General features: G+C 37.1%; 1 pseudogene; it reads left to right on the plus strand.

Annotated features, from left to right (window-relative positions):
• Positions 1-228: 228 nt before the first annotated feature.
• On the plus strand, positions 229-4,060 carry LOC133673727 (calcium uptake protein, mitochondrial-like; annotated as a pseudogene).
• Positions 4,061-9,317: the final 5,257 nt, after the last annotated feature.

The raw sequence follows: 9,317 nt of genomic DNA on the forward strand, positions 1-9,317 counted from the left end.
CAAGAGTGAGGGTATAATGGTCATAAATTTAGGAGGAATATATGCCTAACAACTCATCCTCCACTCATACTCCACCAATTATACCAACTCATCCTCCACTCACACTCCACCAATTACAACTCATCTCCCACTCAAATCCCATCAATTATGCCAACTAATTAAAGTGGCTTTACATAATCCATTACCAGTGGCAGCTTCTTTGTCAAGATCATCCTTTGGTGGGTCCAATAACGGTGACCGTAAGAGTGGAGATGCATTGCTGAAATTTTTATTAAGATCAGTCGCTTCAGGAGTTGTGATTGTTGGCTCCAGCTTGAGGTTTAGCTACTGGTATCCTTCCTTGGTTGATAAGTGTTCGTTTGTTTCTTTCGCCGACTGTGCAGACGATGCAGCATGGGTGTCAAGTGAAGATCTTCTTCCACACAAGAAGAAGAAAAGGTTCCTCTGTAAATTTTTTCTTCACTTACAATTTCGGTTTCTGAATTGAGTCATGTATAAGATACCAGATTTTTTTTCTACAATATTACTTTTTTTCTTGCATATGAACAAGGGATCATACAGACTTTTTCAATGCCTGGTATTGGGTACTCCTTTGTATCATTTTTGTCGATTGTTCCAGATTCATACAGGAGAAGAGTTTTCTTTAATTATGAAAAGCGCATCAGGTTGCAAAGCCCTCCAGAGAAGGTACGCAAATCTTTCAGGAATGGAAATATTTTCTTTGTATTTATGCCAGCATTCAATCACACACATTATTGGCGACTCAATTCATTGCAGCAACATGTCTAACTTTAAGCAATGAGAAATTAAATAATGAACTTGTGTTGTTATTTGGTTTTCTGTCTGTTGAAACAAAGCTTTCTTCTTTTCTGATTTACCAATTCACTATGATTCCAAGTATGCACTTTTATTAATTGGCAATCCTACGGCTAAGCCTGGCGTTGGCAAGGTCAATTCAAGCATGTCTTGGACATTAGATCTCAATCCTGCCTCTCCGGCAGTGGAAGCTATCTAGGCTTTCCAATGCAGAGCAATGGACTTCTTCAAAACCATTTTTAGGACATTTATGTTTTACCTGATTGTCTGATCGGGGAAGCTTGAAACCTTTAAATGACTTACGAAAGGCTAATTCATCCACAAATGGAACCAAAGATTCAAATATTGTTAGGGGTTTGTATTAAAGATGTGCATCAAGACAACCTTGCTGTCCTTCAATAAGAGCACCCAAAAACTCAGAACTGGCATGAAAGTCAGTTGTCAACTACCCACTATCTTCCAACTCCTTCTAGTTTTAATAGGATTGATCTTCTGGTACACTAAGTCCACTTTTCATTTTGTTTCCCTGATATTCTTTTATTTTTTATCTTCCTGGATGTGGAAGCCATTATCACAACTATGAGTACTAGTTATATGTTATGCTTTTTTTTTTGTGTAATGTTTCATTTATTTTCCTTTCAGGTTTTTGAGTACTTCGCATCTTTTAAAACGCCTGATGGTGAAGTTCTTATGACACCAGCAGACTTGATGCGAGCAGTTGTTCCTGTATTTCCTCCATCAGAGTCGAATCGCATTAGAGAGGGATTTCTGAGAGGGGAAACAGTCCCTGGAGAATTGCATTGTGCACCTTCAAGATTTTTCATGCTTTTTGACACTAACAGTGATGGGCTTATTTCTTTTTCAGAGTAATAGTCTATTGTCTCTGTTGAATTTGCTGGCCTTATGAATCTCTTCAACATCAATCATGTTGCATCACATATTCTGTTACAGAAACTTGTGTTCTTACTTAGTTTAGGTGCATCTTCTTTGTCACCCTGCTCAGCATTCCTGAATCAAGTTTTTCTGTTGCATTTAAGATGTTTGACCTCGACAATAATGGGTGAGTTGCTTGTAGTTTCAAGATCTATTTGCAGTTGCAGATGACCAGACCAAGAAGCTACTCACAGTAAAGACATCTAGTTCAATAGAAATATGAATTGCCTTTCTCTTGAAGAAAATTTTTCATTTACTTGATTTCTTCTGGATACACAGTCCACATTTTTCATAGTTCAGCTTATGCAGGAAATCAAAACAATTTTTGTTAGAGAATAATATAAATCATATCATGGGACATTACCTAAAAGCTTAAGTTATTGGGTTGAATTGGTTATTTGACATGGTATCAGAGTCTTAATGACCAAGCGGTCACGAGTTCAAATCTTACCATTTCTATTTATTTGATAAAAAATTAAGCACAAGATAATATGAGCTTGTATAAGTTTCAAGTCCAAAGGGTTTTTATTTAAGGAAGTATGTTAGAGAATAATATAAATTATATCCTGAAACTTTACCTAAAAGTTTAAGTTATAAGGTTGAATTGGTTCTCTGACAATTTTGAAGTTCATTGATACTTATTATACAATTTGCTTCTTGGTTCTCTTATTTCTATTTGTGCTTATTTAAATGTTCGCGTGTCTATAACAGACAAATTGACAGAAGAATTTAAGAAAGTGATGGGTTTAATGAGAGCTCAAAACAGGCAAGGGGCAGGCCACAGAGATGGAAGGAGATTTGGGTTGAAAGTAGCGGAGCCTGTGGAGAATGGTGGCCTCTTAGAATACTTCCTTGGGAAAGATGGCAGGACCTGTCTACAACATGAAAGATTTGTTCAATTTTTGAGGGACTTGCATGATGAAGTATGTGTTTATATTTCTAACTTGTTATTGCAGTTTCTGTTGTAATCTGTGTTTATATTTCCAACTTTTTATTACAGTTTCTGTTGTAATCTCCCACGAAGGATTTTAAATTAATAGGATTTTTGTTGGGAAATGTCAGGAATGTCATAATATTGATTCGATAGCGGATAAGTTTCCTTTCTCAGTCTTATTGTGCTCTGATGAATCATCAATTCTTGATTCTGTTCATGATCATTGTCTCATTGTACTCGTATACAATTCACAAGAACTGAATCTGTTGAATTTTACAGATTTTACGGCTGGAATTATATCAGCTAAAGATTTTGCCTTGTCCTTGGTTGCATCAGCTGACATTAGACACATTAGCAAGCTACTCGATCGGGTAGATGAAGTAAGCAATGAACCACAGATAAGAGACATACGAATTACCTTCGAGGAGTACAAAAACTTCGCAGAGCTACGTAGACAGGTGCAGTATTTATCTCTCGCCATTTTTAGCTATGGAAAAGTGAATGGGGTGTTAACAAAAAAAGATTTTCAGAGAGCTTCATCGCAGGTAAATATTTAGCTGATTGTTACATTTCTTCCAGCTTTGTTGACATCTCATTAACCGTCTTACTTCTCATACTGATATGTGGTTTAAGTTTTACTAGCTATGCGGCATCTCCATCCCCAATAATTTGGTTGACATAATATTCCATGTCTTCGATGCTAATCGCGATGGGAACTTAAGTTCGGATGAGTTTGTAAGAGTTCTGCAGGGACGTGAGACGGCAAGCCGTATCCCGAGAGAACCAGGATTGAAGGGATTGATGTCTTGTTGTGCAAACTGCGACAAAAATTACTCACCTGCAAAGCGCCTCCTCTAATATATTGGCCAATACATGGTAAACCTGGACATTTATGTAAAGCATATCACCATAGGTATGACAGGTCAGTGACTAACCAACATCTTGTTGCCCGGTAGCAGATTATCATTTTTTTTGTTTTTTTGTCTTCATGGGGTTGCACTAGAAGTATTCACTACTGAGATAGGTATTAAAGATTGTCAGGTTTCGTCTGCAGATTGAAGTGAAGGTATCATGGATAATCCAGAAAAAGCATGGCATTCTCCACTACATCCAACTCTGATCGATCGGAAACAAGCTCAGACTCCAATCCAACATGTATTTGCTCCTTCAAGTCACACCAAGTTGTCTCATTTAAGTTTTAGAGGTGAAATACTCCCTGGACATTTCCTCTCGTACTCAAGGTCATAACGGACAGAGATGGGATCAGCATGCTTATTCTTGCCATGAATATAGTACAGTACAGAGGCTTCGCTTTGTTTGTGGAAAATTATGCATCAATAATTTTCCACGATTTTCACAGCCTTGCGTATAAATGTATCCGTGGAGTCTGTTTGTTGTTAAGCCTGCATGGCTTAAATGATCTTATTTTTTCTATTTTACTTGATTTCGTAGATATCTTGTGCTATTTTAAATTTTATAATATTTTCTTTTATGTTCTAGGATCTCGACAATATTATTATCCAGACTAGATCGGTTTTTAATCTATAAAAAAACATTATAAATCTCTTTAATAGGCATATCAAAAATAAATATCATTAAATATATAAAAATATTTTTATATACTATAATACTAATTTCAAAGATTTTCTTACCGATTGAAAATCCACTCCTGGAATCGTATTAATAACTTTATATGAGAGATATCATCAAATCAATGAGCAAAATTAAGACTTGTTTGGTGTAGGCCTCATTTGCAAAGACATTCTGGATCTTTAACCCAACTTCAGAAACTAGGCTTGAGGATATGGTGCTAGGACTTGAAATGCGTTGGCCCAAGCTTTTGCTAGGCCAGTTCTCTGAATCAATTCGATGTTGAAGCTTTGCTTTGCATCCAAGAATTTCCTTCAAAAGACATTATAGATATTAAAAAAAAATCCATATTTTTCCTGAGTTTCAGGCTCATGAAAATTGCTTTTATCATGAGGAAATCTTAGGATGTTATATTTAGTGAGTTAAGGTTTTTTTAGGGTTAAAGATTTTTTAGGGTTTAAGGTATTTTAAAGGTTAAAGTTGAGATTTGGGAGGGGATATTTTTTTTTAGGGTTTAGGGTAATGTAGATTTAGGTTTTTTAGTGGTTTAGAATTTATGTTATTTTAAGGGTTAGAGTTTAGGTTTTCTAGGAGACAGGGTTTAGGGTTTTTTTAGTGGTAGGGTTTAGGGTATTTTATAGTCTAGTAAAGCATGAGCAACGAGGCTAGTAAATGTTCTAACATATTGATTGAATAAATTAAGTGTTATATATAACCTGAAATAACATGATGCATCCAAGTCATCTAAAATTGAAGTTTTTGAACAGTCGAGTGAGAACTTGTCACAGTTAGACTAAAATTTGTTTCAAATAGATTATATAAATAGTTTAACATATACTTTTATGAACATGTGGGATAGTGTTACGTCTAAAAAATTGAATTGTCGTGCCAAACCAACATAGTGTTTAAATGATGTTATTTTGCCTATTTTACTTGATTTCATAAATGTCTCATTGCTATTTCAAATTTTATAATATTTCTCTTTATGTTCTATATGTTATAGGGTTTTGAAATTATTATCCAGGTTAGTTTTCTGGTCTATAAAAAAATATTGTAAATCTCGCATATCAAAAATAAATATCATTAAGTATATAAAATTTTTTTTATTTATTATAATACTAATTGAAAATTTTTTCTTACCGATTGAAAATCCACTCCTGGAATCGTATTGATAACTTTATGTGAGAGATATCATCAAATCAATGAGCAAAATCAAGACTTGTTCGGTGGAGGCCTGATTTGCAAAGACATTCTGGACCTTTAACCCAACTTCAGAAACTAGGCTTGAGGATATGGAGCCAGGACTTGTAATGCATTAGCCCAAGCTTTAGCTAGGAAATGATTGCAAGGCTTAGGTAGTGTTTCTCTAAGAAGTTGTGTCTGTGTTTTATTTAAAACGTAGATGAAATAATGTTTGGTAATAAAAAAATATAAGTTATTGTTCATGGATCCCATGAAATTTTACGTTTGAAACGCATGGAAAAGGAAAGCAGGTAGGAGCTGTTTCTTGCACGGATGATAACCCTACACCATGCTGCACTGTTCAGTGAACAGTGCAGCATGGTGTAGGGTTATCATCCGTGCAAGAAGCAGCTCCTACCTGCCTCCACTATTACACTGTTTATTAAAGTGAACAGTGTTTTTTTTAAAAAAACCTATGCAGTTAATTGATTTCACTCGTACTGTTTCACGTGAACGTGAATAGTAATTTTTTTTGTTTTTTTTTAAAATAGTTTAAGGTAAATTAAATTTATTCATACTGTGATCTCAATTTTATTTCTGATAATATTTTATCTAATTTTATTGCACGCTCAAAAAATCATGAAAACTGTAGTTCTTGTCGGATGAATTTTGTATGTAATGGAATTGTAAATAGTTTAATGGAACAATAAAAAAATATTTATATAAAGTATGATTTATTTCATGATATAATAGTAATAGTTAAATCTACAATATTTAAATTAAAAACCATAAATATTAATATATTTTTTTAAATTATTTTATAACCTCAATTTTAAAAACAGTCTTAATCAAATACATTAAACTACTTTTTGTTTAACCTCAATTTCTACCACAGTTTTAACCAAACATATATTTTTCTAAACCAACTTCAACTAAAAGTATTTTTTATAAAACATTTTTTTTCAAGCCACAACCACAACTGTCGCACGTCAAAAAATCAGCGCGGCATCGGCTTGGCGATTTTTTCGTTATGTTGATTTTGCTTGATTTGATTTGATTGGTTCGTTGGAGTCGCCACCTAGTATTTAACTGAAGGCTACTAGGAAACCCGGGTACTGGTCTTATCAGAGATTTGCGGGTAAGGGACTGTTTGTGGTTAGGGAAGGTATTAGCACCCTAACACACCCTACCTGAGGTAATCTGCTTCGTGGACTTGATGTGTTAAAGAAGTTTTAAAAATTCTGTTCTTTCATCGAATTTTAGAAATACAACTTACATATAAGTTCATAATTCTTTATCCGTGATCAAATCAAAATATTAAATTCTCTTTATTCTTACAATTTTATGATACAAAAAAAAAAAATTCATAAGCAAAATACAAATCACACATTTCCTTTTCACTATCCTTTTCTTTTCTTTCTTTTCCTTTTCGTTTTTTTGTTCTTTTTATACATCACATTACAAAATTATAAAAAATTAAACACTAAACAAAAATTACATTACATAATTTAAAATTACAAAATAGTCCCTAACATCAGAAATTGCAGGGAAGGACTTCTACAAGCCGGAACAGTGCCGCAGGAACAGTGGCGGCGCGTGGGTTCACGCGCCGCCGCCGGTGAAGACCAGCAAGCTAGGAGATCGGGATCGTCTCCTTCTTCTCTCCTCGTCCGTACCGGCGGTGCATCTCCTGGTCACCTGCAAAGCAAACCAACAACACAAACAATTCCGGCTCTCCTTTTCAGATCTGCCACGACCTTTTTTGGGTCTGTTTTGTTGCAGATCAGCTGCTGCTGCTCATCCTCTTCTTCCTTGTCCCATATACTGGCAGCAAGGAGTGCTGGAGGCTGGTGATCGGCGGTGAAGGAGATCGGCTGCTGCTGCTGGTGGCCGGTCTGTGGGCACTATTGAAAGCCGGTTGGAGAAGGAGGATCTGCAATGGCTTTCCTCTCTTGTAAAGGCTGGGGTCGCGGGCTGGGAGAAGACTAAGAAGAAGGCAGCTGGGGCGGTGATGAGCAGGAAATGGGGGGAAAAGTTGAGCCGGCTGGAGAGGGAATGACGAGGTGGCTGAGAAGGAGAGGCTTGTGTGCAGTCCAAAGAGCCAAGCTCTAGGTTGGCGAGAAGAAGAGAAAAAATCTGATCAATAGGGGGTGGCGGCTTCGGTTGAGGGAGAAGACAGTGAGATTGAGAGGGGGGCTTCGGCGACTGCCTAGGGTGCTCTTTTGAGCAAAAATCACAAAGCAGGGGAACGGTTTTGGGGAAGAAAAAGCAGAGGAAATGGAGTGTTGTGGCCGCTGTCTTGGCTGCTGCTATTAGAGGCCGAACGAAAAAAAGGTATTGGCTGCTGCTATTAGAGGCCGAACGAAAAAAGGTAAGGGGACCTGGTTCGGTCGCTGATGGAGAAGAAGAAAAGGGAAATCGGGGCCCTTTTTTTGGTTTGTTTTGGGGCTGGGGGGAAGGAAAAGCTTTGGTTTTTCTTCTTCTAAGGGAGCGGCGGCCTGGGAGCAGAGAAGAAAATCCAGGGGAAGGGGGCGGCTGTCTAGGGTGCAGGAGAGGAAAAAATGTTCAGCCCTTAGGGTTTTTTTTTGTTGCCCCTTTAATTGCAAAATTGCCCCCCTTCTCTTTGAAAATTCAGTGTAGCATGGTATTTATAGGAAAAGTTTTGCTAGGTTTTCAAATTAGTCCCTCAACTTTTCCTTTCCTTCTCTTTTCCTCTTTTTTTGTAAATTTTGATTTTTCTTATTTTTTTTTGTATTTTTGAAAGCGAGCAAATATCAACATCGACTCAAAGTGGAAAATCAAAGATTTTAAAAATGATGCGTTAAAAGTTGAACGCGTTCCAAATATCTTTGAAAATTTAAATTTTCTTTTGAGACGATGCTAAAAATGATAAAAAACGATGCAAATGTATTAAAAACGTATTTTTTTGGATTTTCAATGCTTTTCGCTATTTTTGGATTTTTTCTTGAAAATTTATTAAAACATGGGTCAAAAATTGGGTAGCAACAGATGCCCTCTCTTTACAATGCTTACGAAGCAAAACTCCTCAATGTTTATCGTAGTAAGCTTTGTAAAGAAAAACTTGTATTTCTGTCTGCTTAACTTGCTAAATATCCGCTCATCTAAAAACCTTGCTCTCTCTCTCTTTTTTTTTCCGGTAACCTGAGATCCCATCTGGCGACCTCCTTAAACCAAAACCAAAATCTGTGTGGTTGGGCTAACCTGAGATCTCGTCCGACGATCCCCTTTAACCAGAACCAAAAAATTTATGTGTGGTTGGGCTAACCTGAGATCTCGTCCGACGATCCCTTTTAACCAGAACCAATATCCTGTGTGGTTGGGTTAACCTGAGATCCCATCTGGCGATCCCCTTTAACCAGAACCAAAAAATCTGTGTGGTTGGGCTAACCTGAGATCCCATCTGGCGATCCCCTTTAACCAGAACTAAAAAATATGTGTGTGGTTGGGCTAACCTGAGATCCATCTGGCGATCCCCTTTAACCAGAACCAAAAAATCTGTGTGTGGTTAGGCTAACCTGAGATCCCATCTGGCGATCCCCTTTAACCAGAACCATTATCATGTGTGTGGTTGGGCTAACCTGAGATCCCATCTGGCGATCCCCTTTAACCAGAACCATTATCTTGTGTGTGGTTGGGCTAACCTGAGACCCCATCTGGCGATCCCCTTTAACCAGAACCAAAATCTGTGTGTGGTTGGGCTAACCTGAGATCCCATCCGACGATCCCCTTTAACCAGAACCATTATCTTGTGTGTGGTTGGGCTAACCTGAGATCCCGTCCGGCGATCCCCTTTAACCAGAACCAATATCTGTGTGGTTGGGCTAACCTGAGATCCTGTCCG

This window comes from Populus nigra, chromosome 15, assembly GCF_951802175.1.
Source record: "Populus nigra chromosome 15, ddPopNigr1.1, whole genome shotgun sequence".
Classification (NCBI taxonomy): domain Eukaryota; kingdom Viridiplantae; phylum Streptophyta; class Magnoliopsida; order Malpighiales; family Salicaceae; genus Populus; species Populus nigra.